The sequence below is a fragment of the Micropterus dolomieu genome, linkage group LG18 (assembly GCF_021292245.1).
Source record: "Micropterus dolomieu isolate WLL.071019.BEF.003 ecotype Adirondacks linkage group LG18, ASM2129224v1, whole genome shotgun sequence".
NCBI classification, from domain to species: domain Eukaryota; kingdom Metazoa; phylum Chordata; class Actinopteri; order Centrarchiformes; family Centrarchidae; genus Micropterus; species Micropterus dolomieu.
Window position 1 is genome coordinate 13,758,407 of NC_060167.1, and position 27,760 is coordinate 13,786,166.

The 27,760-nt window shown below is 39.7% G+C and overlaps 1 long non-coding RNA gene across 2 annotated transcripts; it reads left to right on the forward strand.

The window, feature by feature from the left end:
- On the forward strand, window positions 1–27,760 carry LOC123956826. Of its 2 annotated transcripts, none has more exons than XR_006821646.1 (3): window positions 1–185; window positions 738–843; window positions 27,514–27,760. It is a non-coding gene; the product is annotated as an uncharacterized LOC123956826 (long non-coding RNA). The 2 variants fall into 2 exon arrangements; XR_006821647.1 differs by lacking the exon at window positions 27,514–27,760 and adding an exon at window positions 10,901–11,016.

Sequence of the window (27,760 nt, forward strand, 5' to 3'; positions counted from 1 at the left end):
TCCAAACCTTGATAAATATTTCCTTTGTAACTTATCTTAGTGAAAGCTTTGTCACTAAACCACCAAGCAAGTCAGGATGCCACTTCTACTTTTCACTGAGGAAAATACAACCGACATGTCATGGAAGCTTACACGACTGCTATTTCCAGGTGATGTGTGTTAGGACCACCGACTGTATAAAAAAGGTGAGGACCGAAGTTAATGTTGAAATACCACCTCATTGTCTAAGTGCAATGTAGTGATTGCCTTGCTGAAAATTACTTAGACTAAAGCTTCTGTACTTTGTTAGTTAATGAGAAAGAAGAACCACAAATAACGTTACAACTTTTTTTGAACACATTTGAAGTTCCCTTGCGTTTCCATCAAACTTAAACCCTAACTTTGATGGAAAAAAATGTGAAACACATTTTTAAATTGTACTGTAATAATTAGGTTGACAATTAAACTTGTTGGCATTAACAGACATTTAGCTCAACAGTATTATTATTTTAATTAAATTGTTTTTTTTGGTTGAACAAACACTTTATTATAATTACACAAAATATTATGTCCTGACAAAACTTTAAACTTAAAAAAAATATAACATAGGTAAGCAAATGTATTGTGAAACCAGTATATAGCAGCAACCTAGGTTGTGGCATTGTAATATATTGTTGATCTGCTCCATTATAATGTAATGTTGTATAATGTAAATAAAAACAGCAACAACTAATTTCGAGTTCTGTATATAAATGCAGGTCAGGTCTGATGAGCAAACATGATCCACTTTGGAAGAATAAGTGATTCCAACTGATGGTTTTAGTGCAGTATTGGAAGACCTCCACACCAACAGTCTATCTTGTGGTAGGACAGTTTTTACACACCCCTCATAAAGCTTTTTTTTTTAAATAATTGCAGGAGAGGCTTAACAGTAAGATAAAAGTATATTTAAAGTCATCACCACCACAGAAAACATTTAAGACAATGGACAAGACCAGACATTTGCTTGGTATCAAGCATATTCAAGCAAATTACCAATTTTCCATATTCTGTCATACACTCAGTTCCATAGCTCCTTTGAACCTACACTGAAGTACAATTAACCACGAGTGTCAGCAGAAATAAGTGAAAGAAATATTGCTTGGAAACAGGTCCAGTGCATGAACAGCCTCGGCAGGGCTGTAAGACATTTAGAGTACACAAGTTGTTTTTACTTTCTGAAGCAAGTGCTAGAAGGATTAAACATTTTGAAGCACAAAAAAATATTGTGATCTTAATATTTTTTATGTGTGATGTATATATGAATAAGTTTGTGCAGGCTTATGGATAAATTCATTTCCAGAGATTCAAGAGTCACTCGAACCTTAATTATGTACAACATTAAGCCATAATATAATTTAAACGAGTGAATATAAAATTCCACCCCCCATATATTCATATGTCATGAACAGGGAAATTAGCTATAGAGACCCTTTGAACCTTTTGGCACTTATGCAGTGGCTTCATTTTTAGCTGCCAAAGTTGCTGCTTGGTTGTGCAGACATACTGCCATAGTTGGTACTGATGTCTGTTTGACGTCTATCTGTCTGCTGTTACTGCACTGGTTAAGCGGCCCAGAATGATCTTACATGATGCTTCTCAGCCAATCAAATATGAGCATTGCGACTTGATACACACACAGCCTGTGTGACACAGGGAGACAGGATGAGATGTTTGAGTTTCCTAACTAACTTACACTACATACTGCATCTCTGTTGCCCTTCCTTTAGAATAATTTAATTCCCACAACCTCACTTTGTAGTGAGTGCATTGCTCAAGTCTGAAAATATCTAATTAGAGCTTGACAAAGTGGGAGGGGGAGTGACTGCAAAAACGGAATGGAATCTAATTCATTAAAGTCACTGACCCAAATAGAATTAACCAGTGGCCCAGAGTAACCAAGTATGCGTGAACCTTCAAATATTAGCAAGGTGCTCAGTACTCTAAAGGTGGCACAAGGGGAAAAGGTTGATACAGCTCAACAGTCATACAGCTCATGAATCAGAATAATAATGATTTTATCCTTTTAACTTGCCTTTGCAACTTATAGATCACTGAAAACAGTAACAGGCTTAACAGTAATGCTGACATCATATTTTTAAATTTTATTTAACCAGGTAAGACCCATTGAGATCAGTGACCACTTTTACAAGGGAGACCTGGCCAAGACAGCAGCATAATAAAGGGGGGCAGATGACAACCACAAGAAACATAATATATATTTACTTGTCATTAATTAAACTAAATTTTAAACACCTACGCACAGTGATCAAGTACCAATTGATTAATTTATCCTTTCACTTATAAGAGTTTTAAAATCTGACATATTGACCAATTTTCTGAAGTTTCAAGTATTTTTTCTGTTCATACACCTGGAACAGACAAGAAGACGACTTTTTGTCATCTCAAACAATATCTAATAGTGATGATGGCCAACCAGCCCTAGAGTAAAGCATACCGAGGCCTTTACAGTTTGTAACAAATCTCAGTGCACTGTGATATGTATTATCTAACTTGAGTTTTCTGGACCAGCAGCTTTTTTTATTAATGATAATAGTAACAATAATAGTTTTTGTAAAAATGTGTCTTAAGAAGTGAGTTCCAGAGTGTAGGGACCCTGACAGCAAAGGCCCTGTCTGCTTTAGTTTTTAGCCTAGACCTATGAATGGCTAGCAGCGCTCTACCAGAGGATCTCAGTCTGCGAAGTGGTGCATAGGGTGATAAGAGCTCAGCCCATGCCTGTTCTTAAAACTAATTAAAATAATTTTTCTATCAATCCTAAAAGAAACAAGCAGCAAGTGTAAGGATGCTAAACCTGGAGTGATATTGTCACATTTTTTGCAATTAGTTAAAAGTAGTGCTGCATCTTTTTGGTATAGTCAGGGATGTGATTTTTCCTGTGTAATCCGGAATTCCGGAATAAGGAACAAGGATGTTCGTTTGCGTTCAGCTGCCAATTCCACACCTGCGCAGTGTGTACCACAGTAGCTCTCGGCCATCAGTGGTACGTAACGTGTTGGGCAGTAATACTGCAATATTTTCCCAGTAAAGAGTAATCTAACAGATTACTATTTCCAAAACAGTTCTATTATTACAGTTACTAATCCAAGTAATGCTGCGCTACTGAACGCACCATCCCTGACGTAAATGGGCGACTGTGCTGCAGGTCAGCGGCACTGGACCTTATTTTGTTCAAGTCAGCTGAAGACTGGAGAACAGGGAGAGAGAGTAATTTTCGACTGCTGTCAGTAACGTTATTGCCATTATTGTGTCACAGTCTAAGATGCAAAGAACATTGTCGTCCTGAGTAAACTTTGTGCGACCAGCAAAATGTTTTTGAACGCAAGATGAAACTCCGTCCGCTACTGCCAGTGCTGCTTGGACTCATAGGGAGAGAGTCGCGTTATATCACCCAGTAATAAGTAGAGTAGCTAATATTACTTTTTTAAGGAGTACATGCTAAGCAAATATAGGATCGGATAAATTAGGTATGTTTTTATTATTGCTTGTTATAGGCTATGTCTAATGTTTACGTTGACTTTGTTGTTGATTGATCAGTCATATAGGCTATATAGGCCTACACTTTGCTGTATAAATGGTTGCTTTTTTAGGTCGTCCTTCTGTTAAAGGTTTTGCCAAGTAACAAAAAAAATTCTTGTGAATGGTTGTGAAAAGGTTTATATAAGGTCTTTCCATGCGGCCTTGATCCACGGGGTCGCTCTGCACTCCTCATCAACAGACAGGAAAACAAGCCTGGGGTGGTGATGGCGCAATGGATAAGACAATGCCTTTGGTGTGAGAGACGTGGGTTCAATTCCCCACTGTGACCCATCCACCATTGTGTCCCTGAGCAAGACACTTAACCCCTTGTAAATAGCAATTGTAAGTCGCTTTGGATAAATGCGTCAGCTAAATGAATGAATAAATGTAAAGCGCTCCGCAAGGTAACCATGCCAACGGCTTCTCTGTAACTGGCTTCTTGTTGCTTCGCGCTGCCCGTCAGGAAATCACGGCTCTACGCGTCTTGGCATTGACTTTGTATGTAAACTCACCACCCCGAACGCTCGCTTCGCTTGTGGTCTGAAAGCAGCAACAACTACAACGACAGCTGGAATAAAGTTAAAGACACACATTTTCTAAACTCACCAGGTAGTTCAACTTCCTTGCTTTCTTTTCTCCAAGTTATGTCCATCTTTGTCCGGTTTTTATATAAAAATGAAGTAGAAGTCCAGCAGAACTCTGGTGCCATCCGACACTAACAACAACAGTGAAACCGGATGTGCACGGAAGCTAGCTGCCCAGAAGTGCGAGTGAAGATAAATCAAGTTGTAATTCCAAAAACTAAAGTAAAAAGCTAATTTAATAAAACCAGTTAACTCTGACCTCCTCCCGCGGGTAAATGGCGTAGTTGTCAGAGCAGAATCCAGACCCACTGCAGGTGTTTATTTGTCCGAAAGCTGCAGCGCTGCTCCCCGTTCTCCCTGTCAGCCAGTGGATTGTCATTACACCGGTCGCCTGGTCCTCTCCAAACAACGCTCCGAAGCCGCTGGTGACGTGTGGACAATCTCACCGCTGATTGGCTTTCGAAACTTCGCATCAAGCAAATATCTCGCCCGAGTTGAAAAATCTGAACTCGCATGTATTTGTATTGTACATGTATTTCACCGACTGAAAATGGAAAGAAGCAGAAAAGTTGATCTGTGCCATTTTGGTCCGTATCATAAATTGTGGTGTTTAAAGATGCAGAGTAGGAGACAGAATTGATCAGTGAGCCACAGGACACAAAATGCTCATTAAAACAGGTAAACAGATAGACAGGTCTATCCGATACAGTGCCAGAGTCTGTGGCAATGCAAGGAGATAACTCATTGCTGTTACCACAGGCAGATACAGATTCTATGACTTTCCAGAATTTACTAGTATTGTTCAAATTTTCAGTAGTTACTGAAAGATAATATTCAGATTTTGAGGTTTTGATTTGGGAGGTACAGAAATTTCTTAGCTGCCTAAATTGAAGCCAATGATGACAAGGACTTATTGACAGCTGAAGGAGCCCTGTAACAGCCCACAACCATAACAAGAAGGCCATGGCCACTTCCAGATTTAAATCTAAAAATATAAATTTATTACAAATCGATTTAGAAATCAAAGTGTTAACAGAAAACTTCTGTCTTCATATCAATGGCAAAACCACCACCTCTCTTAGGCCCTTAGTACAATATATATTTTACCCATTTATGGAAATTTCAGATAGAGCCCGACTGATTTATTGTTTTGTAGATATAATCGACCAATATAAGCCACTTATCGATATATCTGCATCGGCGTTTATAACAGCCGATATGTGACAATTAAAAAAGAGTGCCGTTTTTCACTGCACTCTCCCAGGTCACAGCAGGATGTTTAATCTTACAGTAGGTGAGTGGCTAACATTATGCTGACAGACGTGATTATAGATTTATTTCTTCAACAGCGTGGCACTTCTAGTGAATGGTCCTCTCATTTCTCCCTAGTTCATTACTTCTAAATATTATTTAAAGCCCCCCCCAGCCAGTTTTAACTGCCATTTTTGATTAACGTTCTTTCTCAAACAGAGAATGGGGGTGTGGTTAATAGTCGGACGTAATTCATTTGTTTGTTTGTCTTTTGTTGTTGTATATTTTCATGTTGTCAGTTTATATATTTATATGTACACAATATTCTCTTTGTTAGGTTACTTCTGCGTGGCACAGACCCTGAATAACGCACATGTAGATATATCTGCAACGTTGTTCTTCCATTCCATATTTATATATTTCTACATTTATTTATGTCAACTGTATGTTTGTCTAGCACCTTATCACCACAGCAAATTCCTCGTATGTGTAAAACACTACTTGGCAATAAAGCTCCTTCTTCTGATTCTGATTAGCATGACAACCAAAAACTTACTGGCTGGAGTGTTCACTAACGATATGCTGTGTTAACATCACTACACTGTAAAGTTTAATACACTTTACTGTCTGGCAGGAGTAGCCATTACTTACCGATGATAGAAACTAATGTGCGCGTATCAGATGTTATAAATCATACAGTCGATGGTCCTGTCATGCACTGCCCACGATAACTCCCACTACGTTTTTTATGGCTTTACCGTGGGGGTGTGGTGGGTGCCTCCACCGATGCATTGGTAAACGTCCGTCAGTAAAATGCATGCTGCAGTCTGTATATAAGACGGTGGCAGGTGAAAGTGCGACACGTTTTCTGTCATCTGTCCTCCAACACTGCACACACAGATGCCATAATGAAAATGAACAGCACACTAAACCAAGAGGAGGAAACTAAAAAATAAAATGAAGACCCTTAGCTAACTTTCTGCAATAACTATGCTAGCTAAATACACCTGGCTAACTACAACATAGTTAACTAAACTAGAAAGACAAACCAACAATCAGACATACCTACTGTAAGTTCTAAGTAAATTACATGATAAATTGGTTAGCTAGCTCACAGCGATGTTTATCGGTTTGATGCTCTGACTTAACGAGGCGTGACAGTTTTTTAATGAGGCATGACAGTGCACCTGCGCAAGCTTGGAGAATGACGTATGACTTATGGAATTACTATAGTCATACGTCACAACCCCATTTTAACAACTAAGCAACTTTTGCAACTTTGAGCACAACATTAAGCTATTTGTCAAACTATGTGGGTAATCAACTTTGTAAGGAAATCCATTCATCGTCAACCGCTTATCCTACGTACAGGGTCGCGGGGGGGCTGGAGCCAATCCCAGCTGACATCGGGCGCAATGCGGGGTACACCCTGGACAGGTCACCAGTCCATTGCAGGGCCACACATAGACAAACAACCACTCACGCTCACACCTAAGGACAATTTAGGGTCACCAATCAACCTTGTCCGCAATCAACCACTCATGCTCACACTCACACAATTTAGGGTCACCAATCAACCTTGTCCGCATGTCTTTGGATGGTGGGAGGAAGCCACACAGACATGGGGAGAACGTGCAAACTCTACACAGAAAGGCCAGGGAAACCGGGGTTTGAACCCACGACCTTCTTGCTGTGAGGCGACAGTGCTAACCACTGCACCACCGTACCACCCACTTTGTAAGGAAATGACTCAGAAAAATATGAAATATCATAGAAATGTCAAAATACACTGGAGGGGGGCTTTAACATCACTTACAGAAGCTAATGGTGCCAGTTGCTAAACTAACCACAAAGCCAATGCCATGTTTATCATTATAGGAGTGCTAATGTTGTTAATGAGCAGTTAACCTATATTGTTTAACGTATTCTAAATATATCTGCGAGCTGCTGGTTACAGTCAATGTGATTAAACTCGAAGGGACATGTAAATAAACGTGAGCCGAACAAGAATCTAATACGGCTTCCTGCCTAACACAGTTCTCTAACGTTACCTCTTCTTCTGAATGTGAAATGTTAGTGTGAAATCTCAAAGTTGCAGGTTATGTAGTATTAAATTAATTTAACAGCAGTGTTTTCTCTGTCACTGTCACAGTGGTGGTTAGGAAATAGTTTCTCGTAGCTTTGGCTAGAATTAATAGTGCTGTTAAAGGGATAAACTAGATGTTAATATGCTACATAGTAGAAAGAAGTCATTGTGGCAGATTATATATAAGGTAATAACTACTGCATGACAAATAAATATACATAATTTTTTGCCTATGTAGGAGAGCCCGGTGTATCATTATTATTATAGCAATGACATGAGATATGATATATAGTATTTTTTTTAGGAGTAGTAGCAGTAGTAGTATATAGGTATTTTTTTATAGTTTCTGTTTTGCTGGCCTACTCTGTCTGAACAAGCTGTAGATGCTCCTGTCACTTTAAGGCCCCCCCTCTCAAAGCCCACTGTCTTCTGATTGGCCAAGACCTGAAGCATGTTACCAGGCTGTTGTTGTTGCTGAGCGGAACAGGCAGACTGAGCATTGCAGTGCCTTGTGGGAGCACATGCCCATATATGGAACACCGGCTCCGTCTGGCTCGGTATTAGTAGAACAGAGCAGTTGGTAGAAAAAGCAGTTCAAAACAGAGCGTTCAGAACAGGAGGAAATCTGAGGTGTTTGCTCACAGTGATTTCTTTTAAATGCTTAAAAGTTTGGCCATGTTTAATGTGAACATCCAACATTATAACATTGTAGATAAGTCATAAAATGTGGAAAAGCATAATAGGTCTCCTTTAATGTTCATTAGTAGTAGTACTAATTTAATTTATAACAAATAAGATATTTTTAAAAATTTTCTGTAGTTTTATGCATTTGACTCGTATTTATCAAAGTTTTAATATATTTTGTTGTATTTTTGTTAAAAGTATTGTTGTAGTCAAGACCGCCCAAACCAAGACCAAGTCAAGACCAAGCGAGTTTATCGAGACTGAGACAAGACCAAGACTTTCAGGGGTTGAGACCAAGTCGAGACCAAGACCGAGGGAGGGTGAGACCGAGTCAAGACCAATACCAGTTCCCCACATTACATGACACAGAATAAAATGTGGAACGAGATCATAGGTACTTCTCAAATTGATCTGAAAGATCCATATTCCCATTAAAACTCCCACATACAAACACTAAGAGCTGAAATCAATGTAAGCATCTTTATTCAACAATCCTTTTCCATGTTTACCATCGTGGGGAGGGGGGACAGTCGTTAACGGTCACAACACATTTTTAATTAGGGTTATTGGTTGCCTTTGAAGCAATACGTTTTACATCCAATCAAAGTTAGGATGTTAACAAATAAATCGAACGATGCAAAAGCAATTTATTGATATTCCAAAGTTATGGTCTTGACTGGTCTTGAAATAAAATCCCAAGTCCTCAATATCTGAGACCAAGACAAGACCAAGTACAAATGCGGTCAAGACCGAGACAAGACCAAGACCATCAAAAAGTGATCTTAAGACCGGTCTCGATACCAAGACCAAAATCTCACTGCATTTGTTTAGACCAGGGTTTGGCTGCATATTTCCTGATGATAATAACAACAACAAAATGAGACAACTCCTCTTTCGCGAAGCACAGAAAACGTCCTTTACTTAATCAAGGAGGGTCAACAAAGAATGATCAGAGCTAAAAACAAACTGCCCAGTAAAATCATAATAGAGGGATACTGATCAAAACAAAATAAGTAAATGATGGACTGGCAGGGATGGAAAATTACAGTGCAACCTCTTTGGATAAAGTTTTGATTTGATTTGATGTATAGCAACATGTGGTGACATGCTAATATTAAACCATGTGTAGAGCCAATTGGCCAGACTGTCAAAACATACTTCTGTGTAAAATGGGCAAAAACAGAAATCAAGTGAGGCACAATGTAAATACACACAAAAACACACAAGTGTCAGCTTCAAGTAAATGACAAATAAACTGAAGAATATATATTGACTAAGAAGCTGAAATAGTGCTAAAGTACATTCATTTTCATTTAATCAAGTCAGAATTTGCCAAAAAACGTATTATTCAATTTTCTGTCATGGACAAGTCGTTCCCTCATTAAGACTATTCAGTTAAAATACTGGAACTTGCTTTTCACACCATGAAGAAATATGTATTTAGATTGCTATCATGTAGGAAATACAAACCAACTTTTATACTGCTAGTATTTTGCACATAGTAACACCGTGTATCAGCCTTTCTCTCTCTTTTCCCACCACTTCCTCTGTGTGTTAATTGATGACCTTGGTGTCTCTGTCTTCTTAGCCACTGACTGATCAGCGTAATCGGCAAGATCATTATTAGAGAGATCAGGAGCTCCTCCACTCCCATTCACCGCTATTCATCACATCAAGACTTAATTGGATTGCTAATTGATGTGTAGAAACCCATGTAATTGCACTAAAAGGCACTTTCTGCTAGCCTGCCATGCGGGAGGGGGGCGGAGTATGCTCAAGCTGTCAGACATACAGTGTATCCAATGCGGTCACATGGTCAAACACGTGACATGTTTGACCATGAAACATGAGTCTGTTGCAAAGGAGCAACAACATTTACTATGTAAACATGTATCCACACCTTGGAAACACACACAAAACACACAGAGAGTGGCTCTGGTGTTCTAAATCTGAAAGAAAAAAAACTCCGCCTTCTGGCACTAGTTTATACCAACAGGGCCCTGCACTGTAGTCTGTGAGAATTAAACCAGTTAACTGATGGCATGCAGTTTAAATTAACATGGTCAATCAACCACGTAATGGACCACAATGAGACGCCATTCAGACTGGAACTAAAGGATCCTTGATGTGAGAGCTAGATAAAACATAAATCTAATCTCAATTAAGAGCAAGTCCTCTTCATTAAAGCCATTACTGTGTTCTCATGGCCCTACTGAAACCCCCCCAGACTCTGAGGAATACCCTGCAGTACTTTGTTTTGTACTTTTTCCTCCATCCATCCATCCATCATCAACTGCTTATCCTGCGTACAGGGTTGCGGGGGGCTGGAGCCAATCCCAGTTTACATTGGGCGAAAGGTGGGGTACACCCTGGACAGGTCGCCAGTCCAGTTATGTTTTCCTTTTGTTTAATTTCTGCCAATCCTTTTGTCAAACGCATCTTGTAGTGTGTGCATGTTACTACAGAGAATGATTTAGAATTCCATCGATCTTTTTTTGTTTGTTTGTTTACAATTCAATTTCTTTTTCAAACATCTGGATGGTTTAATACTTTGCTGTGTCTCCCTTATATCTATTGTACAGAGATAGTTGCAATTACATCTGATTCAAAGTCTGTTACAGGTTTTAAAAGTTTTCCAAATTATAGTATGAAAAATGCAGTCTGTCATACATTCCCTTTTGGCATCAAACAATTAAATATCGTAACCAGTCTTTCTTTCTTTCTGTCTTACACACAGTGTTGCATTTAACCCTCAGGTTGGATTAAAGAGTAAAGAGAGAGAGAGGCAGATAGAGGAAAGAGACAGACTCTGATGACCAGACTGTGCAGATGTTACACAAATGTCAACATCGGCTTCCATCTCCAATCCAGCAAAAATCACATCATCAAATATTTGCTTTAGCTGTGGATGTTCCTCTGTGTGTCAGTTCTCACCCAGTCGCTTCTTGTCAGTGTCAGACTTAACAAGCTAGGCAAACTGCGTAGAGCCAGCGGCCTGTCAGGTGCAGCATATCGACACCTCATGGGGCAAAAAAGTCAATCTGTGCTGACAAATTCCTCACCACTGCACTGCCAGTCTGGTCGCACCCCAGGCATCTGAGATGGGAGGGAGGGGAAACCACTAGTCTGCAGAGGGAAATTAGAACAAACTGTCAATTCCACTCTGAAACTGAGTCTTGGGTAGGAGTATGAGAAGGTGACCCCATGCATGTGCAGTGTAGGCATTTTGTCTTGACTTCTGTTCAGTTTTACATCTGCCATGGGTTGCAGACCAAGGTCCTCTTGGCTTGCTTTTTAGCTGCATGATGCCATTCAGAAGGTATATGAGGCGGTGGTTCACAGTAATTTTAGAGCATACTCCACAAGGGGCACTGCCTCATCAGCTTTAAACACGATTGTCACAGTAGAAACATCCGTCTATGGTCTTATATGGTCCCTCTATACCTTAGCTGTGGCTTATTTGGTGCAGTATTGGTTTAGTGAGGGCACCATCTGGCTTCCTTTTTGCTAGGAGAACAGCTCAAATTTTGAATAGAAGTTAGCTGGATAAAACTCCAGTGAGTGTGTCCGTAGTCCTCCAGCTGCATGCCTAGCTCGTCCCTTGTTCTCGGTTCAAAGACAGACGAGTGAAAGGTGGGCTCATTTATGGCGCATGCTTCTCCCTGATTGGGCAGTGAGTGGATTGATCTTTCTTCTGGTGCTAAGGAAGAGCCTCCTCAGACTAAACCAAAAGCGAAGTCAGCTAGCAGACAACTCACATGCTCAAAAAACATTATTAATCCAGGTAACTTCTATTAATCTAAATAGATCAGCTTTACCATAGCCATATATTATTGTAACTGTCCAGTGAACAGTTTGTAATTGCAACAAGTTAACAATGATTTGGATGTTAGTCGACAGTTTGTAGAAAGGTTTAAATAAAACAGGTGTCAATTGTACTGCCTGTGTAGTGTATTGTTTTTTTTTCTGTAAGGCAGGGCTCAACAATAACGGTGGCCCGATGGCCCAGGGCCAGTAAGAAGTAACGTTGGGACAGCTGAACTAGCAATTCACTGGCCAGTGCAAAAACATTAGTATTTAAAAATAAATGAATTAGAAACTCAACATCCTGCAGTTGCTTTGCAGCTCATGGCGTGCACCGTTGTCCAATCCAGATTTGTAGTTACGTGATGCGTGGTTGTCAAATATTATTTCTCTAATCTCAGCGGCAACCTCTGGGTCTGAAAGTGAAACCATGCAGACATAACTTAAAAATGCATTCTCTCTAACAACCAGCAGGGGTGAGTCTGCTGGTTGCAAAAAGAAGTCCGGTTCCATTAGAAATAATGGTAAAATGTTGCTACTTCTCAGCTAAATTATTACCTCAGTAAACACTTTCATAATGAGTTTATGGTCCCAGTCGCTAGTTCCAAGTATTCTTCAACACAGCATGATGTTCATTGAGTAAATTATGGGGGAAATAGACAATAATGCAGCATATGCTTTTGGGCTACCTTGTGATTGACAGCTTGCTACCATTGCGACCTGTCAATCAGGATAGAGGCGACTTGTGTCTACTGCTCTGTGTAAAGTTTTTTATTAAATGGCTGTCAGCAGGAGAGACAGCATGTCATGTTTGAGTCTGTTAGTATGTTTTGTTTTAAAAGTAAATTGTTTTGTTTTTATAATTTTAACTGTGATTACATTTTCGTTAGTTTTTTTAATATCCAGAATGTATTTAATAACCGATAAAACATGTTAACAGTATAACATAACTTAGGTCTAAGTCTTTGGTTTTGTTGTAACACTGATAAATAACTTTTGGAAGGAGGGCCAGTAAAAATTGCCAGTAAGTTTCAAACCAACTGGCCCAGTGGGGCCAGTTGCAAAAAAGCTTAACGTTGAGCCCTGCTGCCCTGCTGTAAGGTATGATGATTCGATGGTGTTCTATCATGACCTGCTATCGGAGCAGATGTGGTGCCTGACAAGAGACACTGAGAGCAAGGTCACCGTCGCCTTGAGGGAGATTGTTACTGAGGAGAAAGGGGTGCTGTGACTTTGCATTCTTGGCTAACATTAGTGTACACCTACGCATGCCATTCACTTTGGGACAAAGCAACGCACACACAGAACATTTACTTTTAAACAATGGGACTGCATGTCCCTTCTTTCATCTTGTCCTTTTCGCACTCTCTCTTCTCCTCCCCTTTTTTCCTCCCTTAGCCTGCCACATCTTCTTATTTCCTCTTTTGCTCAACCTTTGCTATCACTAATGTGACAGTGGCAGACAATAGTTTGTGGCGCATTTACAGGATTCCCACCTACTAATTAGCAAGAGCTCTTTGGGCCTTTGATCCTATGTCCCTGTGTTCTGGATGGCTTCCTGGTCTTTGAAGGTAGCTGTGACGGAAAAGCTGCTTTCAACTACCCAGAATCCTTTGGCTCTGGCTGTGTGACTCGGCTTAGCTCACCACAGGCCTCTTAGGGGAAAGAGCTGCCCCTGCAATTGTACACTATGCCTGGCAACAATGACTGAGGGTGTGTGAGCTATATAGTAGGCAGGAAATCTCGTGGAGCAATGGCACATTTTAAAGGATACGCAGATTACCTAGGGAATGTGCAGATCACACAGGGAAGGTGTTAGAGGCCAAGTCTTCCAGTTTGATGTGAACATTATGACCTTCTTGTACTATACAAGCAATGGGTCTAATAATTCTTTTTCTAGACCTCTAAGCCCTTGCCCTCTCTCACCGTCACAGCCTGTGTTGCCAAGACAAGGCTGTGAGGGAGTGCATAGGAGTGCTTTGGGTTACACCTGTGATTAATATGTCATGGGATTCTTGAGACGGGGCAGAGGCTTTAGTCAGATTAATCACTTCATGAATCAATATAAAAGTGAATGAATAATTAATAGATTAATATGTATTCATTCAATATTATAATGAGCTTTACTGCTAACAGTCAACTGTAAGAAATAATAAAAAAAATAAAATATTAATTGTTAATATTAATAATTAGTGTGACTAAAAATGTCAGGCAAAACACTTTTGAGTGTGCTTTAAGTATGCAACACTGAATAGCAAGGAGAGGAAAATATTGAAATATTGAATTCAGTCGTCTTCTCTTTCAATATTCCTCTTATCATGCAAGCGCTACACTTCCCCAGGTGCACTGAGTGGCACAATGCGGGATAAAAGGGAATAGAGCTTATTATTTTTTCTCTATTTTTCAAAGGCTCATTGTAAGCGCCACAAAAGGGGCGAACTGCACCATTTACAAATCAGTTAAGTCCTAAGGGAAATCTACTAGTGGATGACATTGAAGTTCACAGTGAGTTGGGGACATTGCTCCACACATGATATATCTGAACAATCTTCCTGTGTATGAATTTGACTGGGTCTAAAGGCCCATACACAAATCTGGTACCGCAGAAGATATTGTGGTCGGGCTGCTGTGATAGACATCATCTTTCCATTTGAATATAGAGAGGGAGACAGAAATACAGGGAATGCAAACACAATCCATGCCAGTTTAGAAGTGTATCGATTCTGTCTGTAAGACTGTGTTTTATCCTCCATCAAAAAGCAGTTCTGCCCACTAAGCTGTTTTGAGATGACGGCACTCACAGGGCTTGCGTGATCTGTCTGCTGCAAAATCAAAGCAGATTAAATTCAATGCTTGAGCTGACAAAAGTGAGTTTGTTAATGTGGAACGCTTATGAACCTATGTGAGTGTGTGTGTATGTTGGTGTCTACAATGGTAGCCTTGGTTTTGTTTGTGTTTTGAGAGGTGAATGCAATAGTGCCAAATTTCCATGACAATGGAACATTGTGTTTTGTGCAGAGTTGCAATGTGCAAGGCGGTATGACACCATATCAGTTTTGTCATTGCATTTGTTTTGCTTGATTCAACCATTTTTCTGACTAACTTTCACCTTGTGGGCTTATGTCCTTTCTCCTTCTCTGAACACAGCTTGCTAAAAATTCAAAATACTCAAAGGAAAGCACAATTCCCTGTATGACATATTACATTGTTCACTTCATAGTATACTTAGATTGCATTGCGTGGAACTGCAGTGGAAAACTATACATCATGTGAATGGAAACCAAATACTTTTTATAGAAAAAGAACTGTTAGCTGATTTTATTTCATTTTTATATTTTTGTTATTGTATCACATGCAGCCACTGGATTGTATAGTATTGTATACTCCTCTTCCCACCCATGCATATTAAGTCAACTGTAGCCATGGCAATAATGATAGCACATAATTAGGGTCTCAGATTCCTTAGCTTCTTCCGTAATTGCAGTCTCCAAACCAGAAATCTCCATTTGCATGTTTCTCAATATGAGGGAAACTCATTAATTGTAGACAATAAGGATTAGGAGTATGCAAAGCTTAACTGTAATGTGGGAGCTAAAACTGAATAGGCCTTTCTGTTTGCAGTACCAGAGACATTCTCATCAACTCCTCCTTGCGGTTAATTGTGAGAAAGAACGTCTGTGTGCAGATACAGCTTGGATGTTTCTATCCATAAAGCAGATGTGCCTTTTGATGTTCAGTGTAGCCTTTATAGTGTTCATTTTAAGTTTGATTGTGTGACCTCTTTTGGTCGCCCTTTTTTACTTCTCAACCATTACGTATATGTCATCCACATAAAAGTAGCATAGTAATGCACAAATGCAGCATATTGTTCAAAGGTGTAGCATATACTCTGTCTCCCTTCCATGCTTGCAAGAGCAAAAGTGCAGTGACGTAATTTGACAACATGCATTCACACGTTTAACCAGATCAGTTAGGTAGAGGGGTTTCCACAAAGATGGAATCCGCCTGTACCAAACAGTGTCTCAGAGGAGAAAACATTTATTATCCTTAGTTTTTCTTCCAGATTGTTTCTCAAATTAAGTAAGTAGAGAGCTGCTGCAATACTGGCTGTAGAGTAAAATGGGTGAAAGATTAATCAGGGAACACTCTATTACTACGACAGGAATTAATGTAAGAGGAAGTTGTGGCATGATGAATTGATAGATTAATCATGGACCAAAAAAAGGGACAAAAGTTGTGCGAGGAAAAAAAATGTAGAACTAAGTCTACCATGACAAAACTAGTCAGCAAATCCCAGTGTGAGTGTCCCCATACTCCCTCAGGAGTTACTCCTTCTTCATTTATTTAAAGCTGTCTGCAGTAGCACAAGCAGATAAACAACTGCAGCTCTCCTGTGAGAGGCCGATGCCACTGCCAGGGCCTCACCTAATGATTATGAAATGCATGATCAAATATGGTGTACAGCACTCTATTGCGTGGAAGTACACAACACACACACAAATATGCAGAAAGCACAGCAAACCTAACTTCACTCCCATCTAGCCCTTAATTTCCACACTGACAAATATGCATACTCAGCCTTCCAGAAAACCTCCCCCTCTCTACAGATGGAAATAATGCTTTCCTCTCTGAATTATACCAGCAACATCTGTCAGTGGCAAACAAGGTTTTTTTGGTGGCCTTCCATCAGGAAATATCTATACTGTATAAAAAATGTAATTAAGTCAGGTCAGGATTTGTTTATGCGAGGATATATAAGCACATTATTAAAGATTGCACTTCCATTAAAAAAACACACGCAAACGGAGTTTCTTGGTATTTTTGCCGCAAGGACACAGCAGAAGCGCCATCTGTAGCCTACATTTTTTGCAAGGTTTGAACATGAAAACACTTCTGCAGTTACTTTTGAGAGCTAGTGTATAACCTTGAAGGTTTCAGCTGTGGTTTGTTCTCATAACCCACAACACTACAGGTCATGGTTCATAGAACCACAAAAGTTTTAAATGCATATCTGTTCCATAATTCAGGACTGCCTCCTCTGTCCCTAAACAAATGGGTCGTTTCCCCTACAGACTACACTGTTGTACGCTGCCATTTCAAGATCCGAAAGTGTTATTTTGTGTACTCCGCACCTTAACATGGGAAACATGTACAATATTGGATTATAGTCATAATCTAGAAACGTGTTTTAGCATGCATTAAGGGATATATTCAAGAGGGGGTCTGTAGATTGTTCAAACAGATGTACTGGATTGTGTGAATGTGCCTTCGTTCTACTCTTCAAATTCTGAGATATAAATCAGACAATATGGAAATCATGTTAAATTTGTTCTGTGTGAATCCATGGATGAAATATTGTGCAGTAGCTGACAGCAGGAGCTATGTAATTAGAAAATGACACATGTACAGTATTAATATGCAGTTACTATAAAGTATCTTTTAGCAAAATGACAACACATCTAGTCATCTTGTGTAGCTGCTAGGTGTATATAGATCATTTTTGGATAAATTACCTATTGTATTTTTGGCACTAATGAGCAGAATATGTAATACATGTAGAACCATTTACAAAAGGTCAAAAAATGCTGGAGGTAAAACATTAATGTATAAAACCAATAAATCGATCATTCACTGAAAAAAATGGCAGATTTGGCGCTTGTTAGAAAGGTCCTTCATCTTTTTTCTTTGTATACATACATATAATCAGAATGCCTATAGCTGGAGCAACAAAATGGCTGCATTTGTTGTAAAATGTGGTAGAACTGTCACCCTTAGAATATGGCAGGCCCAAAAAGGAGTGTTGGATGATGGTGTCAATTAACAACTCATGGACACACTACATGATTTATGCTATGGTATACAGTATCATTTATGCACTCAGGTCATACTTTACCACTAAAAGTTTGGGCGATTTTGTCCTGGTTTAAATCATGTATTCTGTAGAGTTTGCAGAAGTGCAAAAGTATGTGATGTAGATGTTGTTCCAACCAGTTTTAAAGCTAGGGTAAGCAATTTATTTCAGAAGCATTTTTTGTTATATTTGTTGTCTGTGAAGATTCTCAGTCATCCAGGGCATAGTTATCCAAAGAAGGTTAAAGTCAAGGGCAACTGGACTTGGTTGAAGATACTAGAAGGCGTTTCGTCCCTCATCCAAAGGACTTCTTCAGTTCTGACGGAAACTAAGCTATTTAACCTCAGTGGGGTCGTTTGCCAGGATCGTCGATACCGCTGGTTTGTTAGTGTTCCTGGCTGTTGTAACGACAGTCGTTATGGTCGTTAGGACTACCCGAGGCCAAGACTGAACGACCATTGTTGGCATCCTCACCTGAGGCCAAAAGGTTACGTTTGTTGAGTTTCCTGGGAAGGTATTAAAGGACCGCATTGTAAGTGGGGAATAAGTGGTGGCATAGACCCCCTCCTCTGTTCAACAACGGCTTCTCCACCCGGGTGTAGATGGCTTCCTTGACACCTTTTTCAAACCATCCATCTTCTCCGTCTAAAATGTGCCCCTGGCACCCTGTTGTTGCGTTTGACCTTCTTTTCCTCATATCTAGTTTTGTTTTTCCTGGATCTTGTAGCTGTTTTCACAAAGGTCCATTTAGGGTATCCACAGGCTGTAAGTTTATTTGTTGAAATTCTCTTTACATCCTGATAGCAGTCAATGAATAAAAATGCTCTGACACAAAAATTTATTTTGTTGTAATAAAACGACTGGCTGGTCTACCTACTTTTTAACTTTGGTATATAATTGGTAAATGATACATAATGATTATCTCACACTACCTTTTAGGCCTTAATAATATGTTTTGAAAACAGACTCAACACAGCATCAAAGAAAATATTTTGTCTTTTTTTATTAAAATGACAATAGCATTATGAGTTATACTTAAGTCTTTTGTGAGGTGAAGTATATACAAAACTAATTATTAACGTATATGTAAATTTGTAAGGGATGAAAAAGGTGACGGGGGCATCCCCTCCCTGAAGAAAATCTTTGTGATTTTAACATGTAAACAAAGCATTCTGGTGTACTCTGAGAAGAAAATAAAGGTATTTTTGAACTGCTCCTCATTGTTATTGTGGCTGGCTTCAGCTTCGAAGAAATGACTGCTGCAGAATATTTGCGTTTACTTAAATTACTATTCAGTGTTTCCCCTAGGATGGAGTTTTAGCAGCGAAGGGGAAGTCATATTTTTAGTGCACTCGCAAAGGGCACCCAGATTTATATCTGGATATAAAACACCAATGCAACACGTATGTATTCAAATTTGGGTGTGGGGTTTGGGGGTTAAAGTTTTCCAATGAAACAAAAATGCAATTTACCATAATTTTGGACCATTATTATTACCATATATGTGTACAAAAAGTCGAAAAAGCTAGAGCAGGTTTTAAAAAAAACACAATACCCCAAAAGCTAAACTTGCTAAAGAAGACTACTGGGAAGGAATTATAACCATTAGATCTGAAAAAGTAATCGAATTAGTTTTGGTGCTCTCCATAATGATTTTAAATTACATTTAAGCAACATGAGAACCAACTCCCTTCTGGATAATTGACCCTTTGCTAAGCCACGCCCTGAATATGCAGCTGGCCAATCACAGTGCAGTATAGGACTCGCTCTAACTGAGGTCTGACACTTTCATGGGTGTGCTCCATTTACTTGTATGCAAAAGGAGTCGTTTTCTAACTTTTTTTGCAGTATTTTTCCAAAATATGGTCAAAAGCTCTTCCTGGGACAGTTATAATAATTATTAGTTACAGTCGCTACCCAGAGAGGTTAAAAAGAGAAGTACGATTTATTCCCTTACCAAAACCTGAAAAAATCCAGAAATGTGGATTGTTCCTAATGTAATGTTAGTTAGCTAATGCTACCTAACTTAACTTACTAACGTTACTGACTGTAACGTTATATAACCCTACTGTTTTTTATTGATTTTAGTGAATAGAGATTTACCCTGCTTTATGGTGGTTCACTTAAAATCTGTGATTGGTAGACTTTAGTTCTGTCTTTATTTGTTTCAAGTCAGTTTGACAGCCTGAATACAACCTTCAAATGTATGATGCAAACCTTTCTTTCTCCTTCTGTGAGATCGCTGTTTTAATTTTTCCAAAAATTAGACAATATTTCTCCAAGGAGTACAATTATAATCTGTCACAGCTAAAAGTCTGACAGGTCCGTTTGTCGGACTTAGCAACAGTACCTAAGAGGGCAGGGCTTAGCGAAGGGTCAATTACCAAGCATTTCATTTGTAGATTAAAATCCAAAACGAACATCTCCTCATTAACTTAAAAGGACTAGTTTCCATTCCTAATTTGCTTTACTTTTCCTAACCAACCAGTTTTTCAGTCTCATCGACCTCTCCTGAGTTGTAACCTGGAACCATATTTGTTTGTCAAAAACAATCATTGCCTCAGGTTGTGAACTTAGCAAGACTATATAGCTAAACTGAAAAGGTCCCCTTTGCAAAACCTTGAACAAGGTGGTACAAATCGCAGATGACATCTTCTCACACAAGAATTGTCCAAAGGAATAAGGTGAAGCAGAGTGCAGGGGAATTATGTTCCCTGCAGTCTTTCTATAAAGAAGAGATACAAGTGTTGACATAGAAAGAGGAGATACCTAACTAGTCTGGTGGTACAGAATGAAAAAAGGTTGTGTGTGCACCCTGAGAAACAGTAAAAATGTGTTTTAAAAGGAGGAGGAAGAGGAATGGGAAGGCTCAAGTTCAAATATTTTTCATAAACCCTCCTGTCGGGCCCTTTAAACTTACCTTTGCCTTTCTAAGTTTGTTTACCTCAATGTCTATGCATGTCAAACTATTCCAGAGACAGTTGTGAAGCGAAGCAGTAAAAGAGGGCCTTATTGATCATTCCCTTCTATGCTAGGGGACTACTGAACTGAAAACATCCAATGTGTAGTGGATGAGTGCATCTTGACTGAGCAGCATAGGTCACATAGCAATAACAGACCAATTTCTTGTCTTAAAAGGCTGGATGCTTCCTTATGGTATTTTTTTCATAAGTCTCAAACACCATATTGTGTTTGGATGTGTAAGTGTATGTAACACAGGCTCATACCAACACCCACATCTGCTGCCAAACACAATTGTTATTGTTAGTTATTCCTAGCTTAGCTAACTGCTCTACAGTCATTGTAATAACGTCTTACAAGCTGAATATTAATATTTGTAGTAACCGTATGTTGCCGTTGTGGTTGTACTGTCCACCGCCTGCAATTTAGTAATGCAGATGCAGCGAGACAGCAGTTGCTTAAATGTGTTTTGTTATTGTGTTTACTGCACTTATTGGTGAACCATCCATCCAGCCAAATGGAGTATGTGTTCATTCTATTCATTTCAGTCACTGCCTTTATTAAGAAACCATAAAAGGTGAAACACCATTATTACCTAACAAAACCTGATAAAGTATGATGGTGAAGTCAGGCTTAAGGCTGATTTATACTCCTGCGTAGGGTCTACGCCATGCATTTATACTTGTGCGTAGGTGTGTCTGTCATTCTGCAACTACACCCCCAAACGCTAGTCGGCAGTAGCGGTACAGCGTCCACTGTGTTGACATTTGCCGGCCGAGCAGGCTAACTTACGGTTTAGCGCTCCGCTAACGTAATGGGGGTAAAATTGTATACGTGCGGCTGGTGTAGTCTTTTCAAATGTTATCGACCGAATGGATCACATTCTGATTGGGTTGCGACGGTCAAATATATTGATTCACTGTGTTACAGCTGCCATTTTGGCCGCTAGTAAATGTTACTTTAAAGCACGGGGTACTTCCGGTCGGCTCGGAGACATTGCGAGGCTATCAGGCGACGGCATAGCCTCTGCGTAGCCCCTGCGTAGCCCCGTAGCCTTTGATTTGACACAGAAGTATAAATTGCCCTTTATATGTTATTATTTATACACACACACACACACACACACACACACACACACATACACACAAGCAAATGTACTAGGTTCTGAACCTGGCAGACATGGCAACATTGGATACAGTGGCTCTGCCTCAGACCTTTGATCAATAACACCTGATCAATAATGTGTCTAGTTTACACAGGCCTTAAGAAACTGACAGAAATTTGTTCTGCGTTCATGGACAAATAAGAGAAGAAATCCTGAAACTTCTCTGGACCTTCTATTGTTCCTAGCAAGGTTATCGTGAATATATTTATTTCAAGGTTTTCACAGAACCTATAATAAAACACAGAAAGATACATTACATACACTGTATAAATGGCTCCTGCTAATGTGGAGGACTAATAAATTAATTCTGGGGAACCCAAAATGCTCATTGCTCATGGGGTGGTCTTGGTAGGCGCTGATATAAGGGTTTTCTGTATACATTTTGTGTGTATGATTCTACCTGGTTGGAATAATGCTTTCAGTAGATCAATTTTGTAGAAGGCTCTGTGATACTGAACATCAGCAGGGATAGAGGATGCCGAGCATCAAAAATGAATTCAGTTTGGATTGCAATATTACTTTCACTCTCACATAATTTCACGTGCGTTCCATTATGTACGTTTATGTAGCTTAGCTGCAAAGTTATTTTCTATTGACTTGATTTGGAAGATTTAATCAGACTTTCTTAATTGGAAGTAGATTGCTGCATATCTGTGTACCTTCACAGAAACATGGAAGGTGGTTAGTGTGCACTACTATGCATGCGTTACTACTAGGGGTGTGACGAGACACTTAACCCATGAGACAAGACGAGATTTGAAATTGGGTTCACAAGGATGAGATTTTAAAGGCAGGGTAGGTAAGTTTGAGAAAGTACCAAGAAACTGCTGGATTTTGAAAGTATCCAACAGAGAAACTCCCACTCCCTCCCTTCTGGGCCCCTTCCAAAGCCACGCATCCAAAACATGTGAACGCGCGTTGCAGACACCACTGGAGGACAAGCAGCAGATTGTGACGAGCGGAAAGGGGCGCAGTGCAGCGGCTCTCATTAGGGCTAAATGATAGGCTACGTTCAGACTGCAGGCCTTAATGCTCAATTATGATTCAGATCCAATTTTTTCTGTTTGACAGTTCACATTATAGTTTAAATGTGGCCCATATCAGACTCCTGTGTGAACTGTCCGCGGCCTGAAAGTGACCCGCATGCACAGAAGAATAACACGTTACATGCTGACGTTACATGCAGCATGCTGTTGCAGAAGTAAACAAGGAGCAACATAGCTCCGGTTAGCTTGTGGGGAAATCCGTTTTTCATTGTCCTCTCACGGGTCACATTTCATCCAAATTATGACAAGTGTTCACAACTTTCTGTTCTTTACGGTTTCTGGCGCTGGACAACGCAACTGCCCCACAACTTACTCCCTCTGTTTCTCTCTCCCCACTGTGTCCTCTCAGACAAGTAGCATGCACGTAACTCAGAAGAGAGCTCTGGTCTGGTAAATTTTAGGTATAAGAAAGGAAATTTGTGAACAGATGATAGCGAGGTAGAAGGAAGAGAGCCACATGTTTAATAATGGCTACTTCACTATCTGAGTCACATATGGGCAAAAAAATCGGATTCGGGTCACATTTGCCTGCAGTCTGAACGTAGCCTAACTTTATCATTATGAAAACAAACAACTAACCCGGCTGTTAGTACTAACTATCTGGATAGCATTAATATTAATGTTAATATTGGATAGGTTTAAAAAAAACTGACTTTGATTCAGTAACGAGCTGGCTAGCTAACTGTTAGCAACAGGTTGCTGTGCTAACAGCTTCTGTAACAAAGCTAAAAACAGGCTAATACACATTTCCCCGTTATCATCAGTTACACTAAACGAACGTAAATTTCGTGGTAGACACATAACATGTACGGTATGTTGCATGTTAGAGCTTCCGCGGTGACAGCATTATTGTCTCTGATGAGGACTGCACTCCAGTGCCAAGCACAGACCGGGACAGGACCGGGTTCGAGGCGAAGCAGAGGAGGAAGGGCAGCCAGGGTCCAGATGCAGTCAGTACATATCAGTATTAATGAGGGGCGTTTCACTGACCTTTTATAGGCAACTATAGATGTTTAAAGGGTTGGGCAAGGAGTTCGCTCACATTTGCAACATTTCAAGTTGATTGTATGTACCTCCTGTGTTTTGTATGTACGCAACCTTTAGGAGTCGTTTCTATGTACAGTTTTATTAATGAGACCCTTGGTTGTTTTGGCCTTGGCCCACCCTGAAGTGCAACATCATTTTTATGAACACCTTTGTTGCTTGACTGGCTGGACAACTGGACTGTTATGCTGTCCTATCTGATGTCCACAGCTTACTCATAGGCTGAGTGACGCATACTCACAGGTTTTGTTGATAAAACAGAAACACCTTTCCTCTCATCAGTGTATCACGATTTATTTCAGGCTGGATCACAATTCACGATCTTATCATGGTTCATTTTCCTGTTGCTTTTTAAGACTGTTTTGCAAGTAATTGGTTTAAAAGAGAAAAATAACACTACTTTATTAATCATATACAATATAGCCTAATGATTCATTTAAACAACAAAAAACTGATTCATTTTGTTCTTATGACATTTTAAATACTTTAATATACGTTTTTAATTAAATTTTCCCATGAAAGAATGTGCTGTTTGCTTCTGCATGTTTTATAACACCTCTAAGTCCTAACCTCTAACATGCTCTTCTTCTATCCCCTTACAGTTATCTTGTATTGATAGCACTTTTTTGTTAACTCTTACTTCTTTCCCTAGGTATTTACCCCATTGATGCGGTATGTGCTATTAGCTCTTACTAGTATTTATTGCTGCTCTTACTAGTATGTATTGTCAGTTGTAGATCTTGTATGTTGCTTCTCAAATGTAAGTCACTTTGGATAAAAGTGCCAAATGAGTAAATGTAAATGAAAGAGCAGCTGTCAACTGCGTGTATGAGCCATAGAACTCAAATTGATTGTGCACTGTAACACGATAGTAACGATTTCTCTGAAAAGGCAGATTGTAAAGACATTTTAATCGTTCACGATCAAATATCGTTATATCGCCCACCCCTACAGCCAGATATAATGACATGTACAGTACCTCCTGTGTCCAAAACAGTACTAATCAGATTGTACATAATCCTTGAATTTATTTTTAAAGGCAGATGCAATTTTGTGCAAGTGAGAAAAATTTATCCTGTGGTCATTGTGATTACTATTTTTATCTAGCTTCTAAGCTAGAAGCTTCTTTCTACTGTTCTATTTCCCTCTTGCTTTATTTGCATAATTCTTATCACAATCCTAACTCAGGGATTTTTGACAAAATCCTAACTCAGGGATTTTTTATTGATCTAATTCTGTCTTACCAAATTAAGAAAATACAGTGAGCTACAGTGTGTTGTAAGATGAATGTCAAATTTTTGATGAAAAAGAAAAATGAAATATTCTTCCAAAGCCAAAACCAAATTTCAATAAAGCACACAATACTGAAGTGCCACTTTTGTTACTAATGATTTTGCAAACAGAGCCAATATATCATCCTCCAGACTTATTTTGACAAGATCCTCAAGCTTCTTTTTGAATGCTGTGGGACTGGTGAAGGCAGCCAATGCAGTGACCTCCCTGCTATCTCCGCCGCCCACACTTCTTCTGTCTGGAGAGTATTTTTGCAATGGAAGATGACCGCAGTGGCACTGAAAGAGGACATGGTGTTATTAGGAGTGGTAATACAACACTCTTGACATGCACATAATTGTCTTTGGCATAATGTGAAATCATCACAACCCAATGTCAGAGGTTCTCATTTCCGGCAAATCGAAAGTTGGGTTCAATTAGAAAAAGTAAAACTTTGATTAATTACAGTCTGTTAATATCGTTGGAGGGGGTGAAGTGGAGTAGTCGGCAGCTCTCAGAGCAGCCATCAATTTGCCTTCAAATGGAAGTTTTAAATTCAAAGCTTTTTTTTCACTTCATGTCTTCGTCAGCAAAGGAATGTGTCTCCTCGTGCAGGGAAGTGTGTGATATTACTCTGTCACTCTAAGCTCCGGTTATCATTTCCTCTGAAGTGTCTGCACTGGAAGAACATAATGGCCCTTGTCTCCACTCCTCAGCCTCCGATCCGCCTGATTATGCCCTCCTTCTCACCAGACAAATGCCAAACTGCTTCTTTCTGCTTCACAATTAACAAAATGCCCTTATTTAAACAGGAGGGCATCTCGGCCTAGTCATAAAGCGAATGTCACCCTTCAGTTGAATCTCAATCCGCTTCTGTGGAGAAGGGCAGTCAGGCTTTTCCTGACGGGAGAGACTTCTCTTTAGGGCAAATACTGTTAGCGCCACCACTGATAATCTTAACGGCTTGAGCCATGTTTAAATGGCCCATAAAATGTACTTACTAATTGATGCAGTGTAAAGGGCATTCAGCATTGGCAGGGAGTCCAACAGACTTAGAATGGGCTGGTTTCATTTATATTTAGGGAGTTAATTTGCTATATGATAAAGTCACCCTCCTATGTATTAACCCAATGTTGTTTTGCCAGATATTTAATATTATTAGGGCTCACCCTGAATAGATTCAATGTTTCGATGGGAGGAGCCTGATTCGATTGCCAATCTCACAGTTGAATCTTTGCAGCAGTGTCATGAAAGTAGGATCATACCATTTTGGCTAAAAGGGGAGCTCAATGTCTCATTTTACATAGAACTACCGTTTTTCTCCCAATAAGTTAATATACAGCCTATTATGATATAAATTTCAACATATAATGCTGTGAATAAAAATGTGAAAAGAAAGAAGCTTTTATTAAATCTTTTTAAAGTGTGTGAATAAATCCAAAATTCTAACCCTTACCCTAAGGTAGGGGGCATCGATGCACTTAAGCGTGTGTGTGTGTGGCAGACAAGGAAGAGAGATCAGCTGTGCCGATGTTGTGCGGAATTGTCCGCACCTCGCTGGACGTTCGGATCATTTATCACCATTGATGAACCACTCAAAGAATATTATATTGTTTTTAAACAGTAGACTACTTTGAATAGACCCGCGAGGAACCGCAACTATCATGTAGTTTTCAGCTGCACGACACGCACACAAAACTCTACACAAGACTGGTGAATGGCAGGCGAGCAAAGTGAAATGGGTTAACAATAAGCCTCAGTTTAGCTGTAAATGTACAGTGCAAGTTACAGTGAGTAATGAACAGAAACTGCAGCTCTGGAGCGTCTCAAGATTAAAGTGGAGCTACTGTGCGTAACACCCCCCGGCGCCGCATAAACACATAAACTATGATACTAGAAAGGAAACTTGATAATTCTGATTCGACTATATAACTCCTTAGTCAGGGACAACCCTGGATATTATATTGTAGTACTAGTACTAAGTGCTACCCCAAAACTGCACTTTAATATCAAATTATCAAACACAAGAGCTTTAGAGCCTTTATAGTGTTCTGAAATGGTTACTTGATCCCCTGCTTGATTTGGAGCTTGGCTGTTTCAGGTAGAGTTTCAGGAGCAGGATTCCACCTCAATCATGCCACTCCTGGCATTTCCATAAATACTCACCTAGCCCATCTCCTCTTTTGCTTTCTCGTATTCTGCGCCAGAACCAAGACCAAGCAACATTGTCGTGAGCACGCTAAGCTACCATTTCATGTGAATTACTACAAGCGACTTCATCCATCCACTTACCTCATCTCGAGAATGGACTCAATCTTGCTATCTCCATCGGACGATCAATTATTCGGAGAGAATCATGATGTTTCCATCAAACCATATCAACATAAGGAGCCAAAAAACCTCTCTGCCACCTCCAGTCCTGAGACCCCCCTTTCCACAATCCTAAAGCCGTCC